The sequence below is a fragment of the Varroa jacobsoni genome, unplaced genomic scaffold (assembly GCF_002532875.2).
Source record: "Varroa jacobsoni isolate VJ856 unplaced genomic scaffold, vjacob_1.0 scaffold_858, whole genome shotgun sequence".
NCBI lineage: Eukaryota > Metazoa > Arthropoda > Arachnida > Mesostigmata > Varroidae > Varroa > Varroa jacobsoni.
In genome coordinates, this window is record NW_019213760.1 from 376,053 (window position 1) to 401,611 (window position 25,559).

At 43.8% G+C, this 25,559-nt stretch overlaps 3 long non-coding RNA genes and 1 other non-coding gene across 6 annotated transcripts in view; 3 read left to right on the forward strand and 1 right to left on the reverse strand.

The window, feature by feature from the left end:
- The first annotated feature begins 664 nt into the window (after positions 1–664).
- The window catches only part of LOC111264425 (MOB kinase activator 2), a 53,718-nt gene continuing 28,823 nt past the window's right edge, over positions 665–25,559 (forward strand). Inside the window, exons 1-2 of one of the 2 annotated variants that reach the window (XR_002682855.2) lie at positions 665–2,305; positions 18,766–18,946. This is a non-coding gene — a transcript (MOB kinase activator 2). Of the gene's footprint in view, positions 2,306–4,115; positions 6,082–18,765; positions 18,947–25,559 lie in introns of those variants that run through there. The other variant, XR_015312684.1, reaches the window with a different exon arrangement.
- Positions 6,099–17,139, forward strand: LOC147752951 (uncharacterized). Of its 2 annotated transcripts, none has more exons than XR_015312687.1 (2): positions 6,099–6,892; positions 15,939–17,139. It is a non-coding gene; the product is annotated as an uncharacterized LOC147752951 (long non-coding RNA). The 2 variants fall into 2 exon arrangements; XR_015312688.1 differs by lacking the exon at positions 6,099–6,892 and adding an exon at positions 12,606–13,780.
- LOC147752952 (uncharacterized) lies at positions 8,174–11,108 on the forward strand. The gene is made up of 2 exons (XR_015312686.1): positions 8,174–10,269; positions 10,585–11,108. It is a non-coding gene; the product is annotated as an uncharacterized LOC147752952 (long non-coding RNA).
- LOC147752953 (uncharacterized) overlaps positions 16,801–25,559 on the reverse strand; it is a 19,141-nt gene continuing 10,382 nt past the window's right edge. The window contains exons 2-3 of the long non-coding RNA XR_015312685.1: positions 17,408–17,471; positions 16,801–16,889 (exon numbers count right to left, since the gene is read on the reverse strand). This is a non-coding gene — a long non-coding RNA (uncharacterized LOC147752953). The remainder of the gene's footprint in view (positions 16,890–17,407; positions 17,472–25,559) is intronic.

The following is a 25,559-nucleotide window of genomic DNA, read 5'->3' on the forward strand; positions in this document are numbered from 1 at the left end:
TAAGCCCAGGTGTTTGATTATAGAATAGTCGAGTGTCGTACGTGTGTGATGCTACTTGTTACAGAACGAATCAAACGGCGACGGCTGCTTAGTTCCAAGATTCAATAATAATTTTTAGAGCACTACATGCTTATAAATACGCATAGGTGAAAAAACAAAGAAACGCAGACGAGTCTGCAATGCTGTCGCTATTGTAGCAAGACGTCAAACGTGCGTATCAATAGGCGAAGGTTCGGTATTGACATCGTTGTTAGTAGATTTCGATACGCACGCCGTCCACTCATTCGCTCACGAATGTGGCATGTAGCGTGTGGTCGAATTTATAAACAAAAACTCTATGTCAGTCAGTGGCGGCCTCGTACCTTAAGTCAGAGACAAGTTAGCGCGAATGCACAAAGTTGGATTTCCGCTGGTTTAACGTAGCGCAGGCATTAAAACAAATAGATCGTAGCTTGGCATGTATTATGTCTTCACATAGATATAGCTGGTTGAACTACGTTTCTAAGCTGTGTTCATAAGATCTGATGTTATCGATAGTTGCCTCAATGCAGATAATAATGGATAGGGTATTGTTAACTTGTTCCCCCGATAATCCAATGATCGATGATCTGTTTCCTAATTTCCGTTATGTTTTCTACTGCCAAAAAGGTAGAGTCTTGCTTTAGCTCTAGCGAAATTGCACTTGATGTTTATTTGCGAAACACTGTATGACAATAACCTATGCCATTAAATTGTGCGACCCGTGTTCAACGAAAATCACGAGTTCGACCGCACGAAATAGGTACCATTAGCCTGCGTCAGCCTTCGTCCGCCTTGAATCAGTCAATAGATGCGATTTTTTAATGATTTTGCATATGCGAACTTACCATAAAAGACGCAATCAAGCTCTGTTGATTTCATCGCAGTCAAATTGTGTAACCCCTTTGGATGCCTATTTTTTTTTGGCGGGTTTTTGGTTGCAAGTCTTGGGTCAGGGAAGTTCTATAAAACAGTGTTTCCTCGATGGACTAATGGTCACCTGTTTAACTATTGCACATGGAAGGTATCAATCGGCACAGCATACAAGCCACACCTTTGTGCTCCTCGCTGTCCGTTGCTACTATGCTATGACTGTGAACTGAACGCTGTGCTAAATTTTGTGGATGCCCCACAGTCGAACATCCGCGTTCACATTTACCCATTTAAAGCCGGTCAGCTAGCGGACCGGACAAGCAGGCAAACGGACCCCTGTATCAATCAGTTGCCTCGCTCCATGTATCTACAGCTGCCGTTGTGACTATCCGTAGTCAGCTGATCACAACGACACGTTCGATATAGCGGTACTGCATAGCGGTATGCGCCGTCTCCCCGGAGCGCGTTTCGGCTTCGCCACTGCTACCTATACCGAAATGTCTACGCCGATGCCATCACGTCCAGTCGCATCACTCCGTGCTGGCGCTGCGAGCACTGTCAACACGGTCCTGTGGTACAATGTCTCCAGTGATCGTCTAAAGCGGCCTTTTTCTGTTGATATCAGCACCGTTTAAAAGCAACCAGCCAAGGTAACAGAAGCGATAGCTCCAATTGCTGCAGATGGCAACGACTGAACTGACCACCACACTGCAATCCCGTTGACGGTTTAGGTTGCCGTTGCCACAGTTCTGAAAGACGAAAGAACGCGAAGAGAACTCCGACTGAGCGGTCCGGTTGATATCGGCTGCCTTCGTTCGGACCGCTAGCGCCGTCGACCGTGCCGCGCCTGCTGTCACTACCAGCAAAAGCGAACGGTCGTCGCCGAGCGTCCGCCGCTGCTTGATCCCCTTACCGCAGGAAGAGCGCAAATCGCTGACGCTCCTGTGGCTGTTACAGCTGCAGTCAATTTCACAGAGACACGCGGTGCGACTCACTGCCGCCGCTCTAGTCCACTGCACTGAACCCAGCCAGCCCCGATAGAGCCATAACAACAGAACGTCTCCGACTGTGGTCGCTTGCGCCCGCACGAACAGCCACAGCGCGTCTGTCAGTGAAGCGGTTACGTTTATCCGCGACATTATCGTCCAGCTATCACAACAGATAACTTGTTTTAGTTAAATCGGATCGGAGGAAAGTTCGGCTGCATGGATTGGACGCAACGCGCATTGACTGTTGTGCTTGGATCTTTCAGAACCAATGTGTTTAGTAGTGTTTTTGCGTCTATCCGATTATTGTCGTCGTTAATGTGATTGTTGAGGGGAAGTGTCAAGTCTTGCCATATTTCTCCCATTTCCTCAGTTGGAGGAAATACGTGCTTCCTATCCGACTCTGTCTATCACAGTGATTGACCATTGTAAGTTGTGGCGCGCATTGTCTTAACGCTATTGGGATTGTGTGTGTTGTATTGCTTATGTGTAAGTGTTCGATCATCTCCAACGAGTGGCGGAGCGAGGTGGAAGCCATTTCTGCGTCTCTGCCTTCACTACCCTTGGATTAACAATTAGTCGTCCACGACCAAATTTACCATTAGCGTCGTTACTTTCACTCCAGGCTAAGTGTTAAAGAATATTAGGTAGTTACAAGTCACGTTGAGGAGCAAACTGTTCATGTCCAAATCAAACGACCTCATTGATTCACGATACGTAATTAATTTGCTCGTTCTTTGCGTGTGCGTTTTTCGTCTCGAACGGGGTTTAACGTGAGAACAGGTCGAATCGTCAAAAGTTTGATTATCCTAGTAATTCACCGTTGTTACCTTTGAAGACGAAAAACGCCTACAAGGAAAAACGTAATTACTAACAGCGAAGCTCCTGAAATAATGAATATGTCTAAAGACAAAAAAAAAAGAGACGAATGAAATACGCAACGAAGCAGGTGTTTCCTGCGTAAGCTAACGGACAACATTTTCCTCGCCTAGCCATATTAATTTCAGAACCATAGGCGATTTTTAATGGTTGCTACAACAAATAATACTACACTGACTCACGTTCTGGATTAAGGAATCTTTATCAAAGCTTTTAAAACGACCCGAGAATTAAATGAATGCGTGATCAACAGTCACGTCTCCCTATGTGAACATATGAGCTACGAGCTACTTGGTAAATAGGCAACGCAACTATCCAATGATACCTCCAACTACGTGACGTCAGACCTCGCCATTTTGCAGATAGTCTCCACCAGCTCTCTGATATGTTTATCTGGAATCGGTATTATTATTCCATTATTTATCCAATCGCTGATTGTTCAAATTTGACAGAGTAGACACGTTCGCATCTATATCTAATAATATCCCGCATGTTGAAAAGGAGAACACAGGTCCTTGGCAATTTTTTTTTCTGATTAAACAGAATACATTACGAACTCTGGATTGGTTTGAATAGAGGAAGTAAGCGAACATTCGAGCGAATACATTTAAGCGAATACAGCACCTCACTGCTTACAAACAACACAAATTCTACGCGACCCGTGTCAGTTATACTTCATTACACAGGAGCAAGTTGATCTGAAGGGCATATCAAGGTACGAATCGGGGTATACTTATTAGAGCTGAAGCATGGGCGCAAAAATAGCTACGTCCTCTAGGAACTGAATGGCGCATTTGTATTCGGTGAGATTTCAGCCACCCTCCACAAGTTATCAGTCCATTCAGCCGAACATATATGAACCATGTAGGATATTAATTATCCTAAGGTTGAGTTTAGTGATAAAGTTAATTAATTAACTTTATTGCAATAAAGTTAATTAATTAACTTTATCATTTATTGATAAACTCATATTCAGCTCATAAGATTATCGAGCTGTTTCTGTTCATCGCACACAAGAAGAAAGCTGATCGCGATTTCACTACTCAGCCATCAGATAGTCTACTACTGCTGCCGTCCAATTCTACTAACGACAGTTATTAAACCAATGTCTCGCATTCGTATATTCTCGCTTATACACTGACTGTACACAAGGAGCTACGGTTTGAGACATTATGGCACCCGTCCCTCGGACAATCCTACAAATAATAGTGTTAAAAACTTCCAATTGTCTCATCCTAATGACAGTACGTTACTTACTATACATCACTGATTCAATGTTCTACAACTTCTCGTAGTATTACTATTGTCGTTACATAACTCTACGATGGCTAGTTTTGACGACACCGCTGGAGTCGGGGAAGTCGACCTGTGAAAGATGTCAAAACAAACGATTAAAGTGCCACTAGCGATTCTGGCCGTGCGATCGAAACATGTCTCCTTCGGCAAGATCTTAGTGCCGACTGGTTGATGCTCGCGCGTCCGTGGACGCTATGTCTTCCTACGGCTAACATGTGAGCCTAGCCTATCACTTCAAGAAATCTAAATCTATAGAACGAGCATAAGATCATCGAAACGAAGCTGAGTCAATCGCGCGTCTGCACATGTGGAGACGAATGTAAGAAGATCTATATCAATAAACAGAATACAGCACATATACACTCAGAAATATACTATTCGTCACAATTTACCGATCACCATGATTACGACAGTGATAGAAATCATGCAGACGATGATGGCGTAGCCACTATAGCACTTCTCCAGCCTGGGGACTGACTGACTGACTGACTGACGAAACAGGTTGACGCGATTCGTTCGCATTGCCGTTCAACCAGATGTAACCAAGCTACCACTGCTTTTACCTAGCTTCTGCTTCTGCCAGCGATGCCGTTCAAGCCACGTTTAATTCAAGTGAATTCACCCTTTAATGTGACCATGGACGCTTTTCTATTCGCTACCCCAGCGTATGTCTATGACCTCTTGTCTCGTTCCATTTAAAACGGCAATGATTAATAACATCGTATATACGACTATTAATAACATCTACGATATAAAATGAAACGAACTCAGCTGGCAGAGCGCCCGTGAGCGCTCTGGTCTTATCCCGTGCGTCGTTGTCACCTGTTGGAAATGCCGCGTCTGTCGGGGTTACCTGCGCGCCGATCCGCCCGCTAATTTCTACTCGTTGCAATCTCGTTTCAATGTTGCAAGTCCTTCAGCAGTTCTATCCCGGTGAGCGTTTTCAGCTTACTATCCAGCCAGCCAGCCAGCCAGCCAGTGAAATGGCCTACTTGCCCGATAACTCGTCCTGTCGCCTTATACCTGTGCCTATCCCAAACGCCTCTCGTTCCAAATAGTCACTCTCTCCCTCCCTCTCTGGCTCAGTTCTTTTTAAATGAATGGACGGATATAGTAGTATAAGTACAGGCGATGGCAGCAGTAGTGGCGGAATCGGCGGCAGGGACGGCAAAGACGGTAGTGTCATGTCGCGGTGAGTAGCTGGCGTGCGCAACTCGACAACAGTGTGACCTCTTTAATGGAAAAAGAAATGTCTGAATGCCGGGCGAGTAAGTGAACGAGCGACCAGCAGTTCCCCGAGACAGTATTACTAGCGCCTCAGCTGTATAGGCCGTCGATGCTGCCACGAGCACCGGTTCCGACAGTTGTCGTTGCTTAGCAACGTAGACGACCGGCAATAGGTAACTACAGGCGGCAGCCCGCAGCAGCGTCCCCATCAACGAATAGTGACTGATGCTGATTGTTGCAAAGACGTTAACTGTTCGATGACTTTGGCGTTCACACTGTCCGTGCTGATGTTATTGCCGACGCTGTCACTGCTACAGTGACAACGATGTCATACTGCCAATACTAAGACATGCAGGCATATAAACTAGAAGTTCTATCGTCGATAGTCCTAATACGAGTAGTTGTTGACGCTGCTGCCGCTAATGCATGCGAATCCTTCCCTTCCTGCGAAACAGTATTGCAACGCCTATATACTGCACCCCGTGCTAATCGCACTACGAACTAAAGTGAGTAAAAGGAATTAGACATGCAGCCCGATCTCTTCATCATCAACGCGTCGACAGTCGCCGAGGCAGCGGCACTACGTAACGGCTGTCAGCTAAACTAAAGTGGCTGTACGGAACGAAGAAGATGATTTCGTATTTTCTTCTAGCTCAAGCTCGCATCACCTCGCAGTTTGATGATACTGCTAACAGCGATCCGACAACAAACGATTACAGCCTGCTTCGTGGCTTGTTATACTACTCGTAACCAGCGCAGCCATCATCCACAGCAACGAAAGCATTCCGCACAATAGAACACAGTGAGTACTATGGCTGATATAGCTATTATTGCAAAGGTAATCATGCCGACAACATTGGCATCAACAGAACCAAACGCCGCCTTGTATGCCTTTCGTTCTAATTCGATAACGCGCTGTGTCTTTCATTGGCATCAGCGCCGTCGCGGCCGCCACTTTCCCCGATTCGGCAGCAATCCTGTTGATTCATTAGCAATGGATGGATGGTAACGTACATACACTTGTCTGCACGTATGCATGTATGTGTATGTGTCTGTGTCTCGTGAAGCGTAAGTAAAAGATGGCGTGTTTTCTCGACCAGCCGCATCCAACAACATCGGCACGGCAATGCAGGTCACCGCCTTCTGTTGTATCCGGACATCGCCACCAGCGAGTCACGCTCAAAGGCACTGTACACACACAAATATATAAATATTGCAGTCGAAGAAAGGTAACAACTGCAACAATAACAGCCACGAGAGCCCAATGAGCGCTTTTCATAGTTCACACCACCCGCAGCTGCTGCTGCTGCTGCTGCTGTTGTTATTGTTGCTATGGCTATTGTTGGTCTGTCGTTTCCGGTTGTCGTATGAATATACGGCAAGCAACAATAATGAATGGCCTTAGAAGCAGTGCATGCAGATACAGTTTAGCATCGCCTTACAGTGTCGTGGAAACGATGAGTAAAAAGCGCGCGAATTTCCTACCAACCTATGGTCGAACATAACGATCGACGGTGTCGTTATCGCTGCAGCTTCGCTTGCCGTTTGTGTTCGACTGGGCGCGAGCGACAGGGGACACGGTTCTTATGACGAGCCGCTGTACTAACCGCCAGGTGCTGACTCTGGGCTTTTTGTGCCATTGTTTTTGACCTAGCAGGCAGCAAATCTAAGACTCGCATGTACGAAACGGTAGAACACAGAATTCGTTTTCTTTCGTATAGTATATATTTTCATTTTACTTGACAAAGCTGTCGCATGCAGATCGTATAAAATATTGTGCTGACCAGGAGAAGGTTCACTCAGGATGGAGATTTTTTGCTGACTAACACCACAATGTGCCTCGATGGGGTTCATGTCTACATCTGCTCTGTACCTAAGAATACCTGTATGTGAATAAAGTAGATATGCTGTAGTATCTAGAAGTCATTCTTGGGTGCTATACCCGCTTTTCAGTTAGACTTTGAGCAAAAAAGCTCAAATAAATGAGCTCGGGGTTTTGAATTTGTACGGTGAGCCGCGTTCTAGTGTTTACCCACTTAATCAGCAGAAATCTTTGTTGCCTTGCAGGCCGATTACTTGGGTCTCTAGGCATGTCACGTCTAAATTCGAACAGTTATTTAGGATTGGCAAGCACAATTCTAAATATGCTTCATTTTCCTCTAAACTACGGATAAGGCGCAGTTCAGCGAGGTAATAAGGGCCCTTGTTACTGACACGCTGTCTCAGAAGTTATTCTAGAAACTTAGTCTTCACTCAAAAAACTCAGTCGTGCACCAATCGTAGCACGCCTACAACTCTGCTTGCGCATCTTCCTAGTAGTTAGTAGCGGGTATGCAAGCTTATATATATGAAGCGTTCTTACGAGAACACTGTGTGCCTTAAACTTAAGCATTCACGCTTTCCATCTAGCGTGAACAACTTAAGCACAAGTCCCCAAAGCACACCACATGACAGCCATCCGTGTAGTGCGTGCTTAGCCTAGTGTGACCATTCAAAGCGATACGTCTACGTACGCTCAGATTCAAGTGTACAACGTACAATACGTGCGGCAACCAGATGCCAGCTAGTTCAGCATTCGCTATGATGATTCTCAACATAACAGTGATAATGATGCCAGCATTAAGAGCAACATAGTGGCAGTCGTAAGTTCTAGAAAAGTCTGTTCTCCTTCCCTACAGAAGTCCCCTCCCGAATGACATAAGTAGGCTAAGGCGGCGTTTCTGGGTCAAGCCTTGGCCAGCTCTAGCGAAGCAGTGAATGGTTCAAGATGCCAAACGGGTTCGACTAACGACAGCGCACTGCTGCTTGCTTAGCCGCAGTCCCAGGTGGCTGACGATATGCGTTGCTGCTGCAGACCACTGCCGAAATCCAACATCACGCAGTTGTTCCGCGGCTGGAGCGTTAAATGCCAGCTCAAACATTGCGTGACAACGGGGATCGACAAACAGCCGCAGTTATATATACTTCTCTGGATATGCGTGTATACATGCCGGCATATCCATATGCAGCCAAATTTGTGTGTTTAATGCGTTGCGTTTAGAGATATTGATTGTGTGAGCTCAAAGTGACTGCTGTCCTGGGTAAGGCAGGTGCCGACCGATCCGTGTGCGCTAAGTATGGGAACTTTTAGCTCTTCAGCTAACGAAGGGAACGATAAGCGTCAGAATGACGGCAACAACTAAAATGGCTGCAATTAAGTGCTGACAAGCGCTGTGGCTTGTCGCAAAGCAAGAGAAAGCCCTTCTCGGTTACCGTAGTTCATTTCCGGTAGCAGCGGCATCAGCAGGGGGGCAGAATTCGGCAAAACTTATAGCCTTGTCGACGTCGTTTCTATCTCGCTGTTCACGTATACTGTCGGCGCTCTTTTTCTTCATGTTTCGGGTGCTTGTGGCAAGGTTGTTAACGAAGCTACTGTTATGGCAAGCGCTGCTGACTGACTGTTACTGGGTAGAGCAGTAGCAATAGTCAAAACTACATGTTACCGCTGCGTATGTACACGTATATCACATATGACATTCTCATGCGCCTACAAATGTATGTTTCCTCCGAATGGATTGTTTTGCGTCCTGCGTGTCGGGCCCTGAAGCGCGGGTAACGATCATTCCTGCTGCCGATAGCGACGGTCTGGTGCCAATCTTCAATGGTTAATGATTGTTTTGGCAGTCGGTCGGTCGGTCGGTCTCGTCAGCGAACCAACTTCGGACATATTCCCTGCTTCGTTGACCACCAACGACGTGAGCAGGTGGTCTGGTCATATCTAAAACGGTATTAGCGATAGGGAACGGCCGCGGCAAAGGACTAGGAGTACATTCCTGCTGCCTCCTCCGTGGTTTCCGTTGCTGGTATTAGGTAAACGTGAAACGACGTCAACAGTGAGCACCTGTCTGCGCCTGACTGCTCAGCCACTTAACAGCTGGTAACGCTACCATCGCACAGCTCACCAGATGGTGCTACCATCATTAACACCTTCTCCCTCAGCAACAGCATCGGCTACCACAAGGGTTCTTCACATCGTCCGCTATATCCATCCAGTCGGTCAGCGGATCCCTCTCCTGCTCCTTCAGACGCTGCTCTGAAATAAAATGCTGACGCAGGATGTTCCGAAGCACGAATGGTTCAATCATTCCACCGTGCGTGCACGCCGATCGCAACAACTATAATAATAATAACAACAAAAATGGCGACGACGACGACAAAACGAACCATTTCACCTTGTCATGGTTATCAACACGACTTTTAGCCGATATATACACACATATACATCGTTCGTTTTCGCTAGCAGAGCTCCGTCTTCGTTTCATCGACATATAACGTTGAGGGCTTAGCGGCGCAAAGACTCAGCAAAGATGAAGTTAGTGGATGGGCATATGGTTGCATCTGTCTATTTCTGCTTCGTAACGCGCAAAAGCCGCAGAGGCGGGAGCTTTTACAGATATTTACAAATGAGCAGCTACGTTGAGTCGTTGCTCTATCGCAGCACGAGGCAGCAGCTTTGTTGTCGCGATTACTGGTTGAGAAATACGTTAACAGCACAATTTGTTAGTGGGCGGCAATGCTTGCTCCCTACAGATCCTATTCGACATTGACGTCTTGTTAGAGACCGAAGATTTTAATGGCAGGCTCCGAACACCGACTCGAAAAAAAAAACTTTCTTACCGTCACATACGCAGATGAGGTTGTTGTTGCTCTTGATGTCCGTAATGTTAGCGGACAGAAATCGGCACTTGGCAGTTGTTGTCTGTGGTCGGCGTGAACGAGCGTTGAACGACTGCGGCCGAAGCAGTGCGAGCGCTACTTACGCCGCTATTATTACGACCATATTTGTTAAAAACTCGGCAACAAAGTAAAGCTACTAGTTTTCGGCTTTACCGTCTGAGCAAGCCAAGATTGGCCGCACCCTAAAGAACAGGATGAAGATGGAAACCATGAACAACGCATAGTTAATCGTAAACTAATATATGGTGAAAGAGAGCCAGCTCATGCTTTGCAGGTATAAAAACTTTTTTTTACACTACTTCATTCAGTGTCGTGTATATGTTTGTACTATAGGTATTATTTTAATTGTAAGTTATTGGTATTCGATCAGTACTACAAAATGGCATTCCTGCAGAGTCATACGTTAAAACGTGTAAAAACTAAGCGGTGGTACTGCAAGACGTCCGTGCCATCGATTGGAAAATATATCACAGATGATCAAATGGCATGTCTGATCTGGTAGAACCTTTGCGCTCGGTAGGTCCGGATTCGTGCCTAGATCATAACGTGCTTCTAACATTAGCCTTGCGTGTTTGTCTGATAATCTTAGGAACACGTTATGATCTTCTGGCTTCGAACCCGGACATTCGGTTCGTTTCGTACTGGAATCCAGCTATTTGATGGAATGGATACCGGACGTGAATCTTACAGCTTCAGTTAAGACAGCAGAATTGAGGACGTTGCTTCTATGACAGCCACGTCGAGCTCACTCGATGCACGTCTTACTTGTTCATTAAATGATAAAAGATTAGTATTAGCGGAAATTTGTTGACACATGCGTGTATTAAGAGTATTGCATTTTCAGTATAGGCTGGAAGATGAAGTTTTGCAAAATTTAGTGAGGTTTTAGCCTCATATCTTTCAAAGCAGAAAAAAAAAAACGTAATTCTTATTGGTCATATATTTCTTTGCAAGATACAACAAACAGGTTTCCGTAATATACCTGCATTGAATAGCTTGTCGGTCGTCTTGCGATGAATGGTCATCTTTGAGAGGCACATATGGGTGTGTAGAAGAAAGTAGATACGGCCTTATAGGTTTTCAATAGGGTACGCTTCATCGAATTGTTGACAAGTAACCGGACATGATCGCCAGCAATTAACAGGTTTGAACATTGATGATGGCTGGTCATCTGAGGAAATATCTATCGATGCAACATTTTTTGTCAGAACACATGGTTTCGTGACGAATCGTAGTTATAACTAGGCGTCATTGATTTCAGCCTGCCATTGATTGATATTCGTTTGCTTCACCATCATCGTACAGGTCTCTTTGATTCTATGTGCCGTTACAAATCAAGCGCTTCCCTTCCGATGATGCAGGTACTCGGCGCGACGCTTCGTATTTTAAAGGCAAAAATATCCAAAAAGCTCACCATGTCCTACCTGGTGTAGTTGTCCGATTGTTTCCGTCAACCAGCGAATACATTCGACCAAATTCCGCATCAAATAGGTATATGACCCTTGACGAATGGATAGAAGGCCAATTATTTTCTTTTCTTGTCGGCCAAAAACGAAAAATAGAACTGACGAGAGGAGGAAAGAGAACAAGAACCACAAAAAGAAAAAAATGAGAAATACAGAAAAAAAGCGAAGATGGACCCACAACGAAAAGCCGAACGGCAACAACAACAATAATAATATTAAGCAGCGACTCGTTTGCCCCCTCCTGTCCCAACCTCTCTTTCCGCCCCCCCGTGAACCGCTGTCCGATGACATCCGAAGACTAGCTGCCGCGATAAGAGGTTTTGATTGTCTTTTTACTCACAGGTTCCTTTGCACCTCGACGGTTGTGAGTGACCCCATTCGTCATTCATGGCCGCTTTCAAATGAAAACGTATGAACATGGACGCTTCTAAAGCAGTACTCACGCTGCTGCTTCGTTTGTGCTAGTCACCATGTCTCAACTAGCTTGGAGTGTCCGGGCTTTGGTTAAATGGGCTAGTTTTTCTATTCTAATCTTTGTAGATTGATGAATGCTCATGAAACAAAAAGTTTTCGGCTTCATCGGTTTAAAAGTTTAAATTATTACGACTCCAATAATCGCTTTTGCCGTTACCATTTGTTACATTAGCCCTATCACCGTTATCGGCTTCGAGTAGTTCTGCAAGTTATTGAGCTTCGTTAGCGTTGTTGTTAAACTTTCCATCAGTTCCTTTTGCTGATGTTGCGCGTTACTATCCCATTGCCAGAGAGCGGAAGTTCTTCAAGAGATTTCGTCATTTTTGCCCTTCTTTAGCATGTCTACGTATTGTTATATAGTGCTTTGTCGAATATCTGCAATTACAAATAGCTGAATAAGATGAAGTTCTCGTCGATGATGATCTGAGACTACCTGTTATCGCCATTATCACCACCAGCGCAGAGACAGTTGTTTTCGTTTCTCTTCACTGCAGCCATCAGCGACCGGCATGGTATAGCGTACAAGCATACAATATCATATTGGTCGGAACTATTTACTGGTTAGTAATCTCTTCTGCTGTTTATACCTAATGATGAATCTGCAGCAAATCAACCAGCGGCTAGCTGCCTCGTTAGTCGTTCTCCTCTTTATCTCCGACTACTCACTCGTGCAACATACGCTACCATGCCCTATATTGCTTCATATTACACTGCAGAAATTATAACAAACGGACTAGGCCTATCGTTGCTGGTAGCATTACTACACAGGGCCACTGGAATCCAGATATGCTCCCCGAATTTTTTCCTGTTCACCAATCTTTACATCCGCATCAAATACGCCAGTCTATCTTTTTTTTTCCCTGTCACAGTCGCTTCTGAATCGATAGCCATCGTAGGCAACAAGGGCTACTTTAATCATGTTGACAACGGACAGAGGCGACAGAGCCCGGCTGTCTTCTTTGTTGCCCCTTCACTGAGACGACAGTCAGCCTGCGAGCAGTTCTGGCAGCTGGCGCCAGCTGCCTCGGTGTCAGCTGCCAGAACTGCCTGCGACGAATATGATGACAACAGTGTTTGTTAACTGTCTCGAAGCCTAATGACGGCATATCCACGAAAAAGAGCTGATATTGAAGATGGTTAGGGTAAATCTGGGAAGGAAAATGTCATCGTCGTCGGCAGCTGAGGCGAACACGAAGAACGTCATCGTCCTGGTGCCGGTACTGTGGTTGTGTTCCTTTTCGTCTCCTTTTGACGTCAGATCGGTTGCATCGGGGCGACTTCCATTTTTCTGCTGGCCGCGACGCCAAGAAGCATCAGCAGCTTCGAAGGAAGCAGCTACAACAGCGACAGCAAAACGGCAACGACAAAGGACACGACAACGAGTTAAAGTACCTTGCGTGCGAGCAGTAACAAGCTTGGCTCGTTGCACCTTTCTACAACGGGCTGAAATTGTCATAACGTTATAGTCCAACTAGCTAACATTATGCGGACAGTACGGAACCTTCAGCTTCATAGGCCGCTCAACAGGCACCACTATATCAAGTATATTGTGATGGTTGATAGCTCGTTTTAGGTAGGCCATTCAGGTAGTTGCAGTCGCACAACAATGGTGGCAACCCACCGAACAACAGTTTCCTTTCTACCGAACTACAGCTGGCCGCAGGACCAGGGCCAGCTGATGATGGATGAGCGCACGAGCTGAACTAGTGGAAGTTTCAGCGGCGCAACCAGCGATAGTAATGGCGGCTAGCGATTATAAGCGTAAAGTTGTCGCTTCAATTGGTATCCCCAGCAGAACCACCACGTCTCATCGAATTCGCTAATAAATGATGCCTAAATAAAGAGGTTAGTAATGTGATGGCGAAGAGACGAACAAGCACTAGTAAGAGTGCTAGCTAGACTTCAATAGACAAAGGCTTGTGTGCATATGAGAGACTGTTCAAAATCGAACCTGATATCAAACGGTTAATTGAACTGGGTATAGTGATTCCTATGCGCGCTACGGCAAAAATCATAGTAGTATAATAGATTTGATCGAGAGACCGCAGACGGATATCAAAACTGGGCTAACAACACGTTGCGCTATTATAGCGATCATCAGTTTAGGCAGGTGTAAATTTATTAGACCAGTGCGAATTGAGTAATTAGGTCTTCTAAGGACAAATAAACGGTTACGAAAGTGATGAGCCAGCATTTATTTAGGTTTAATTGACCTATTTGCTATAAAAGTACAGAGGACACCTATCGTGGAAACTAGTCGTTCATTTGGCTAGTTCAGCATTGCACTTCGGCACCTCACATTTAATTTTCCATGAATTTTTCATTACGTTACTATTTTCTCGACAGTTGGCGAAGAATATTGAACACGCCTTACCCTGATTTTTCTACGAGCAAAATAACACGATGCCTGGGTCAAGAGAGTATGAGAGGATCGACAGACACCCAACCGCAACCTATGCGCGTCGATTTTTCACAGACGCAGATCGGCTTCTCCAGGATGCCATTTTGCTTAAGGCTATTTAACTCTCCGTCTCTTGGTCCGAATTTGGCTTTACCTATTTTCTCCATCCTAAGCAAGCGTAAGAGATGAGAGGAACGCTAGCTATCGTTATAGGGTTGGCAATACAAACGAGTCTACTAGAATGATCTTACTTGACCTCAGCTTCAACAATATGGCAACACTTTCTGGCATGACATTGTTCACTATTAAATATTTACAAATGACCTACAGGCAACCACAAACCATAAAATGTATCGGATCCTATTCAACTTCCTCCTCGTTCTACGGCCTAAACAATTACAATTTTAGGCCAACAAGCTAAAATGGTAGAGATAATGAGCTCTAATACATGAACAGCCGTTGTGATTGTTCATAAGGGACCTGAGCCTATAGTCATATCATGACAACTGATCACCGACCTAAGATAGCTGGATTCACACTCTGTAGGGAACGGTAGAAAAGAAAATCCATGCGAAGAAGCGTTACAGACATATTAATAATACCACCTATTATCAGCAACTGATGGGGACGTAAATTTTTGTGGTTGGCGTAATTACCGCAAAGATACCATACTTTTGTTGGTTTTTTTTTTCTTTATGAAACTGGTAGTCCAATCAAAACGACGCTAATTTTCACTGCTACCAGGCCTAACCGTGGTCACCATCAGCCCAGATCATTGCTTCATAACGCTGTTTCAGTTATTTCCAACTGAAAAAGCGTTATGCATTGCAGAGCTAACAGCCAAAACACGTTATTGTAGACAATTTTCGAACCTTCCGTTAGCATAGTTGTGTAAGAAATTACGTCCTGAAATCCTGTCCTGAAAAATTTGGAAATGGAAGACTATTCGTCTTCCACATTAACAATATGGTGTAATAGGCAGAACGAAATTGGCGATTCATAACGAAGGCGCTTACAGTAAACCTTGTTGCTAGTTATTAACGAGTTGCCTAGAAGCCAAATAACTACCATAGGATCCTAAGCACGTGTGCATAAATGCTATATATCAGGTCATTGGCAGTAAATATTGGTGGCACAATGTTAACCTCCGATTTTTCCTCAGGACGCGCGCATAGATCCCTGCCGAATAGACAGATATATTTGATACATGTGTGTAGGCATATGGCAGCGTTCTGCATACACGACCTTATATCACCCACGGAATACATTAAGTCGTCATTAATATACCAACCGATACCAACTTGTTAGATAGAATATATGAAGACAATTTAACTGAAGACTGCTGCACAAGCCAGTAGTGTCTATATATGCAATTTTATTCTTGACATTGTATTGCATTGAAAAAACCAGTGTATGTGTATCACATATTCAAGTTTAGTAGTTTATGCCGACACGATACAGAATGAATCAACTGACTGTGTATAACCCACAGTCGTCGAGCGACGATCCCCAGTCTTCGCAAAGAATCGTTTTATAGCATCAAGTATCAGCCCAACGAGAACTTACTACACGACACTAACATGTTCTATATATGTTACGCAGGACCACATCGGATGATATTCACGGGAACAACAATCGTTGGCCTGCATCACGTCCTGCCCACCTAATTCAGACAAGTGCTTTACAGGCTATCAGCGATTACTTCCCGCATTACACGATTGGATATTTAATTTTGGCGCCATTTTTACACGTGACGCTTTGCTCTTCCAGCACCTTTGATAACTGATCATATAATTATCCTAACAAATGGAAAAAAAAAGCTGAAAGAAAAGTCGTCGTGGAATCAAATATAGGTGTGCGTCTATATAATCCTATATTGCAACTTGTTTCCTTTTTTGCCGCTGATTCTACACGTATAGCATAAGTACCTGCAAACATGGACGTAATACAGAGGGCCGTCATACAGCTGACATAGAATCCGTAGCTGCGGATCGGCCCGATGACTGATTTACTCATGAGGAGTAAATTGATATACATAAAATACACATTAAAAAAAAAGTATTGCTAGTCTGACGGCATTGCAGGTCGCGTCGACAACCAACCCGCCTCTTCGCCTGTTGTTATCTGATTCTCAACAAATCCCTTTCTAATCACTGTCTGCGCATTACATACACGCATTACTATAAATTCGGGCAGCAGCGGTGTACAATGATACTACAGTCGCAGTGGTTAAGGTCTGCCGTATTTTATGATGCAGCATCGTCAAGGCTTTCATTCGTATACTTGCTTCAGATACAGTATCCCTCCCACCCCTGGGGTGGTGACATTATCATGGGGGGGGGGCGACGAGTATGAGCCAAACCTCAGCCTTACATCGTCACGGCTTCTGCTGCGCAGGAAACGACAAACTTTATCATTGGGAAAGAAATAAACAAAAAAGAAAACGATTATCTTCGAATGACATCTTCCGAAGATTAGACGCGATAATCAAAGCTGAAGATGACTTCCTTACGTAACCGCCATCTTTGAGGACATCCAGCAGTGTTCAGGACGCTGTTAAAATATAAACATTCAGCAAAAATAATCTAATGGTATTTATTTTTTTTGTGCTAATTTATGTTTATGCATTTGATAACTACCGTGTATCGACTTTTTTTAACGCTTCACCACAGTTGCCCTAGAAGCTGTTTGAGTCGAGCAGGCGTTTCGTATTGATTGATCTATACCTTTATCATTTCATGCTTCCTTAATCCTTTATATATATATCGAGTAATGTTGTTGTAATAAAAATATTTTCTATGTATCATTGGGCCATTTTCCTAAGCTAACCAAATACGCTTCTATGAAGTATTGGCCTGCATGTTGTCCTTGTGTGGATTATCATGGCCCATCGGCAGGAAGCAGTAACAGCTGACAACAGACAGATCACAATAGCTGTGATTGCAATGGTCTGCAACTTAGCGTCGTATCATGTTGAAAAAAGAAAGCGAATTTTTCCTATTGGTATTCATATTATATAAACAAATGAATACGACAAACTGAAAAGTAACGTTATTTCATATGCAGATTACCTTCTAGCATTCGTAGACGATCCTTTCTCCGTTAGCGTCGAACTCGCGTACAGCTACCGCCATCCTGAAAGCAAATGATCAGGCCTTGCTGTCGTCTGTCTATCGCCCTGTTTATTGTATCTTCTACGTAAGATTCTTTAAGTGACTTAACGCAGACTTGGATGGAATTGTCAATGGATGGACAGTCCGATGTGTTCGAGATGACATGACTTCGCTTCTTCGGAGAGGACGCTCTGAAGCGGGCCGGGAAGGAACGAAGTGACCGGTCAAGAATAGCTCGTACGATAGCCACGCTATCAATGTCTTCTCGGCCTTAGCTAAGTCTTTGTTCTCCAGTCTTGATTCCCGAATAAGCGATTAGTCAACAAGTGTTAGCTACCGATCTTTAGCTGCCAGGTCCATCATTTAGACTACAAGTAGATCACGTAATAGCTGAAAATTGTGGTCGCGCCTCAACGATGGGTGTAATACGTGACCAACACAAGTATCTCCAAGTAACCTATTCTATTTATAGAAAATTTGTAGTATCTACGTCACGTTGGCGATATATATCTATATAATGTGCAAGCAAGTAAACTGGCTGATTGCGTAGCGTTGTCAAAGTGATGAGCGGCAACTATGTGCCGTTATAGTGCGTCCGATGATATTGCGGGCTGTCTTAGACTTGATGGAGACTCAGGCCAGACGCTACACGTCCTGAGTCAACAACTGATAAAGACGATTATGTGTGAGATGAATACAGTCTGCTGCTGTTGCTGTTGTTGTTGTCCACGGTGTCTTACCGTTTGTTTTTCATCAGCCGATAACCCTTAACATCCGCGGGTCAATGGAGTCCGATACTGGCCTTTGGCAAAAGTAAATTGGCTCTGCTATCCCATCATTTGCTACAATCAACTTCATCAGTTGTTCTTTGATAAATACAATAAACGGCATTCTTCTTCATTAATCGAGTTAATCATAATGACAAAGGTTTGTGACTTCAATTTTGGAAGCGCCAGTTACAACCGTGGCGGTCAGACGCAGACACGATAGCACTAGTGGCAACGGCTCAAAGCTGGTACAGTATCCAGGAAAAACTGGGGGGGTTAGTGCGGCCAGAGCGTATCATTCAGTTTGGTTGTTCTAGAACGGGCTGTAGTTGTACTGTATTAGTGAGTTAAGTTTGACAGTGATTCTTGTTGGCAGCTGGTTTCGTTCGTCTTTATTGTTATCGTTGATGGTGATCATGCCGCTCATAGCTACGCCGCAAATTACAGTCTGATGGTAAGCAACCGTAGCAGTTAGGTCTTCGGCAGTTGGCAGGCGTCGACGTTAGCAAGATCATAACATCATGTTAACGGTCCGGTTTATGTTAGCAGACGACGACTACGAGACACCAACGGCGACGATGACAACAACAGCGGACGCCAAAGAGAAGCATCACTTGGCCAGGCTTCTTTAAGGGTGACGAAGTGGAACCCGCACTGCATCGAATCAGCGAATCAATCGAGAACAGATGGATGAACGTATAAGAAAGTGGGAGTGTCATGTTGGCCAAATGTGAGTGGACTTTCTGACCAGTAGGTGATTATAGTACGAAATAAAGAAGGAACTCCTAACACAAGTATGAGAAAAAGGCCATGATAACATGTTACGCTCTCTTCAGTGGCCTATCTGTCAGATCACGAACCGTAATCATGATTGCCAGGTACATGATTCTGCAATAGAAACCAGTTGGTTGGTTGCAATTGCATTGAAATTCATCGTATCTCATATTCGAATTGAGGATTCCTTATCGTTTTTAGGGTAACGTTCGAGGACTCTGATAGTTTCGAAGGCAGACATCCAAAAACGAATCTAGCGCTATTGAAAAGTTGCTTTCAAATCTATAAATACTGGTCGGTGTAAAACCGTATATACTATTTAGCGTACTATAGAGAAGAAAACATTGTTATCTATTACGTCAAATGAACACTGTCGACTGGTTATATCTAGCACATAATTACCAGAAGCAATTTTGAACGAACGCCCCGATGAATTCTGCCACGAGGAGTGCTAACAATTTGACAAAAGTATCTGTTCTCATCATGAGATCGTAAGCTACCACAATCAGTTCGCTTTCAGCAGACCGCTGTCGCCGTAAACTTACTCGTATGGCCATTATTAACTTCACCATTTGCTACTTATTTAGTCGGCTCGCGTGTCGTTTTATAAGGCGAAAGAAGATTATCACAGTCAACTTCTATCACAAGTTGACTATCTTTCCCTGCCATCGCTGCCTTCTCCTTACAGTCTTCCGAAATATACGCAAATATCTATCACTTTGACCACATACTGCCACCTGTGGACGCAGACCTAAGAAGCTAGACAGGTTATTTACTTACCTGCCTGCGCATCTTTGCCACTGCAGTGCACGATAGCAAAATCATTCGATCGATAAAGTGTAAAGTTCGTCTGATATAGTAAAAAGAGTGAGGCTTTGAACGAGCAGCATTCGAACGGTAGGCAGCACCCTCGGCCCAAGCCACCGCTCCAGCTCGACGCTATCCTTTACAAATAACCGAGCGCCAAAGGTATTGGTGCCACTCGGCGGTGATTACGAGACTCCACTCGACGCTTTTCGGAGCTGACGAGCAGTTGACGCCCACCGTACGGATGCCAAGTAGCATTCTGTGCATGCTAGGCGTTACTTACAGATGGGAAGTATTTAGATGTATGGCGATCGGTAAACAGTAATCCATATGCACTGTTACTGCTACTATGATCAGTATTAGTATGATCTTCGGTGCCGCTACAAGTATAGCTATTTAGAACGCTTGTGGATTGTAGAATATCGTAGTTCTATGTCATCGTCGAACTCCTCGTCGGTGGCGTCGATGCAGTGCGACTAGGGCTGATTAAATGCCGAAGACTATTGGGATTTGGATGTCGTTTTACTGGAGACAGCGGCTTAACGAATAGCAGTAGCGGTAGCAGGTAATTTCTTGCTAACTCGTCATTATGATGAATCATAAGCATGACCAAGGTGGTTTGGCCTTTGAATACTCTGGGGTAAGCCAAATCAGCCGACGATTAAGCTTTTTTCGATTCGTCCGCTTCATTCGTACATCCACGGGTGCTAGCCCCGATGGCAGTGTTGAATATTCAATGCATTTGATGATTTTTCTTGATATCTGTTCAATCGAGGTTTAGGTAATATCCTTGCTCCTTCGGTCAGACTCATATCCTACCAAGGTCCTGTCTAGTTACAGCCTTTGTTACGACTAATCGTTAGAGTTTCGCTGACTTTAAATAGTAGTAATTAAAAAAGAACGAGAAGAAAGAAGTCTGTTATTGGATGAAAAACATTTTTTTTGGGTCAATTCTCGTTTTGCAGTGCTTCATAATTGCTAATAAATAAGTGCTAATTGTTGGAACTGTATGCCTACAAGCTCTAGTAGTCGACTATGCGCTTCCAAAGTGAAATAGTTCCAATTGCAATTCTAGTTCCAAAAGGGGTCGTCGTTGTCCTTCAACCTTAATGCCTTCCCACTATATCAGACAGAACAGGAATGGGCATTCCAAATCTTTACACATCGTATTGGAAAAAAGTGTTACGCATCATTCGGAGACCTATTCGGTAACCTGTCAACACGAAGAGTTTACCGAAAATCTTCCGAAGTAAGAGAGCAATTAAATATGTTTTGCTTCAACAGGATGAGTCTAACTACGAAATGAAACGACTTCTGCAAACGACCGTACCTTGATACAGCTGGCAAAACACTTATATCATTCAGTACAATCCACCGTTAACCAGACCCCGTCTCTAGCAAATTCATCGTGGTGTGGCATGAAAGTCATATCCAGTAATATTCGGCATTTGTAATGGATCAAAATATTCGTTTATAAATTATTAGGCACAGGTTACGTAACTCAGTTCCACCTCTACTTGCTTACGAACGGCCTTACTTAAAAATGACATCGCAGCCCTGACCTGATGAGGGATGCGTTGGAAGATAAAAATTACCGTTTACACACAATCCATAAAAAGTTGAATAGATAGTGATATTAGTCCTATTCAATGAAATATTCGTATCCTGTAATAATATAAGAAAAGAATAGCAATATTTGTAAATCGTCCTGTCTCCCGTTTGCTTTTCTCCATATTTTTTTTTCGCTTACAGTCCGCTAATTTTCAATCTGCCGCTGATTTAGTTGGATGGTAAACGACTTCTCTGAGGAGCGCTAGTGACTGTTGAGCGCTGTTCTGTTGCTGGCTCCATTGTTTACATAATTGTCATATACCATGAGTAATAGCGAGGTAGCGATCAGCCTCTATTCGCTTTGGGAACAGCGGCTCTAGTAGAGAGCTTCATTTGTCATGGCTGTCATTTGCTATTATTGTTAAGTTGTCGTTTTTTGTTGTTGATTTCACTGCTGACTTACCTAACGTCAAGTTACCCCTTGTCGGCAACAGCGGTTGAACTGGAGGCGCTTAGAGATATGACGCCACGATGGCGATGGCACAGGATTCGAGCGTTCAAATTTATGGATCGCTGCGGCGCTGATGACACTCACTGACCATTCAACGCAAGATACTCTACCGACAAGGAAATAGCCACCTGCTGACCTTCGATGAGCAAATTCACGACGCGCATGTAATTTATCCACTTTAGATTTTTATGTAAAACCACGCATGCTTGGTTCTCGCATGTAACGGCACCGAACTGGGGAGCGTTACATCGACACCGACGACTACGTTGCTACGGCGAAGCTGTAGTATCAAGCACAGTGGCCTAAACGAAGAGTCGGCCTGCAAGCCAATATGTTCGATTTCTGACATAGCACCGAGTTGTTATGTATACATAGATCTCAAGTAGTGGGTAAACTTACATGTTTATGGAATTATATGCCGAAGTAACTGCAATCGTGAGCACTGCTGGCGCTTGCCCTGGCACTGACCCTTGCTGATTTCTGCGATCGGCCATACTCGACTGTCTCGGTAGTCAGGTCTTTCTCGGGATATCCTGAGCAAGCATCTGACCTCGCTTTACGTCATTTCGTTATTATCAGTCAGTGGAAAATTTTTACAGGTGTAGATAGATCGAACTATTTCATCATTTATGCTGCTGCTCGGCGCTGCATAGGTACGTAATTACATGTCTGCAATTTTATGCTTATTGACGAGATGAATTGCAGACGAAAAGATGGGTGAAGACGATACGTTTTGACGTCACCATGAGTCCCGTTAAGCGAAAAAAGATTAAACCACAATAGCAACAATTTATGTCCCTAAACCGGGCAAAATTAATCTTTTGAAATTATTTTCCGTTTGTGCCTTTGTATGGTGTAATATCGCGTTGGTGTAGCTCGCATTGTTGTAATACATATATAAAATAATTGCAGTCTTGGAAATGCATGTCATAGGCAGCGCTCGCAGAATCGATTGTACCGTTAAAGTAGTTTGAATAGGACACGGACCTTTTACAAAAATTATATATATAAAGGTCAAAGGAGCTTCAGTCGACAGCCGCTGGGTTAATAGCGATTTTATACTGCAAACAAAAACTCTGTCCTTATTGAACCGACGAGCCAGACAAATTCAGTAAGAATGATATTATATATTTGCGTACTAAACCCTTCATCTCGGGTATAGCGCATTTCACAATGTTTATGCTCCTCAGCTGGTCCCACCAAAGGCAAAGGACAATGTGGGTTTGTCTATGGGAATTAAAGCTGCTTAACCATCTACCGTCTAGCACAGCGACGCAAAGTTTGAACCTCATTCATTTTTATGATGAATTGACGGTTCTGTAGACGTGTCTGTTCGTTGCTTAACCCTGTAACATGGTCCTGTATCTATTGCGACCGATCATCTTCCCTTTTCCAGAGGAAGCCAACCTTAACATTATAGAGTGACAGCCTAACTGGAAAAAATCGGGCCTATGTTACAGCATGTTTAGATATATCCAGGCGTATCGAATGGCTGCCTCACTCGACCCCAAGTATATGTAAAGGGGCGACAAGATTTTTCAATTTCTATTCACTGTCGCTTTGATCTTGGCCTACCTTCTCTGCAAGGTCACACGTTACCTCTCCAGCAAAGGAAAAACACTGGTCTACGTACAAAAATGGCAAGGCCTTGTCGGCAGTGTTTAGTCCGGACTCGTTCAATTCGTTGATCCGTACGTCCCTTCTCGTTGATTTAAGCAGCGACATAATCAGACTACTCGAAATATTGTCAACTTGCTCCTTGAGAACAAAAACAAAAGCTGACCATATAAACACATAGCGTAGATAGCATTTATGAAATGTTCGTCAGAACGCTGGATATCCGTTTGTTGGCTTCGTTCCAGTTCACGCACGTTATCATCAACAACAACAACCGTAGCTAAAGAACTACGCAATTACCTATCTCCTTTTATTTCCGTAACTAGAATGTGTGCTTCCACTATAATGGGTTATTCCGTTACGTTGTGTGTTCACATCAAATTCTCCTCGCCACTCATTTACTAGTTGCCACTTGCATTAATCTGTACTTCAATATATCCTTTCTTCAAGGATCGTTCCAAAGGAGTGGTAGTTTTTCTTCTATCTGCCGTTATCGTGTTTTTGTTCGACTCCCACCTGCAGCTGCAACGGAAAAGCGTGTATTTCGATTCGATATGGTATAACCGATTACGTGAAAGTGCGTTATCAACTTCCGTTGTTTACTTGCAGATGCGAAGATAAATACAAAAATTATGGAAGAAGAGTCTGAAGTGGCGTTGGCATTGGAGCGCGCCGACGCAATGTAAGCATCACGTATTTCTGTTTTTTGAAGAAACGTCTAACAAACACACTGCGTCCAGCTGCAGATGCTTATGCGATATTGTTCTGGCAATAGTCGTTCACGGAAGGGATGCGTCTGCGCACATTTAGCATCAACAACAGACGTCTATATATATATATGAGTCCGAGCATAAGGAGAGGACTTTTTTGCAGCAAAAACGATTTAGCCTATTAGTTAGTAACTGCTACCCTCAAATTAACGCGGTAACTGGTGCAAACATTTACCAGATATACAGTTAAGTGATTTTTCGCTACGTGAAATGGAAATCACTTAACAATTTTCTGTTGTTAAACTCCAACAGAATTTTCGGAAGCATTGAGTGATCTCTAGTCCATTACTGGTTCGAGCTTAAAAAAATTCTAATATTTTGATTATCTCCATTTTAGTAACCTTCACACCAATATATTTGTCATCCTTACAGATCTTTATCCATTATTATTATTTTATCCATATGTGACTTCTGTAGAGAAAGGAAGACGGCGTTAATATAGTTTTCGATGACTATTGGATTCGACGAAAATTGAAGAGCGTGTTCGATGAATATAATACGAAAAAAATAATTCTAAATTGTCTGTGAAACACAGAATCCATCGCTGTCCTGGTATTAGTGCAGGACCTTTTAAGCTTCGATCTATTTGCGGTGCTAATCCTGGGCTTGTCCTAAGCGTATGATTTCTACGCTACCCTTCCGCTACAATGACGACTATAAGTTCGGCTCTCTGGTTCCACTAACGCTTTTCTAGCAGTGCCAACGTTATTATCTTACCGTTACAAAGATATCTGGGAATCTTTCAATTTCAGATCTTGCTTCCCTTGACCATTATCTCCATATTTTTTTCTACGTAATAGATAACTTTTTAACTTGCTACATAGTAGTAATAATAATAGCGATAGGAAGTAAGCCGAACAAACAAAAATGGCGATATACATAGGCCAGGTGCGATTATACCGTTGACCACATTCACTTTACCAATGTTCAGTCCCCGGGCACGCATCGTTTCCACATAGCGACGCTGAGGCGTCGCGGTGACGGACGTAATGATGGTGGGCTAAATGTTTGCTTTAATAAGAGCAGCAAAAAAACAAAAAGTTTGGACGGAGCATTAGCATGGATCACCTTTGATTGCCAAGGCGATGGCCTCCCACTCAACGTCACTGGGTTCGTCGATCTGTAATGATTCTGATGACGACAACAAGAAGATATCGCATTTTATTCTAACTTTGTTGATACAAATAGTGGTTCCGCGTTCAGCGGTATTGAACCCTCTCTATTTCTATCGTCCTCTTTTAATGACCGTTTCGTATTTGGCCTGTGACCGTAACAAACGATGTTCAAAATGTTACGTGTGTTGTCGATTGTAG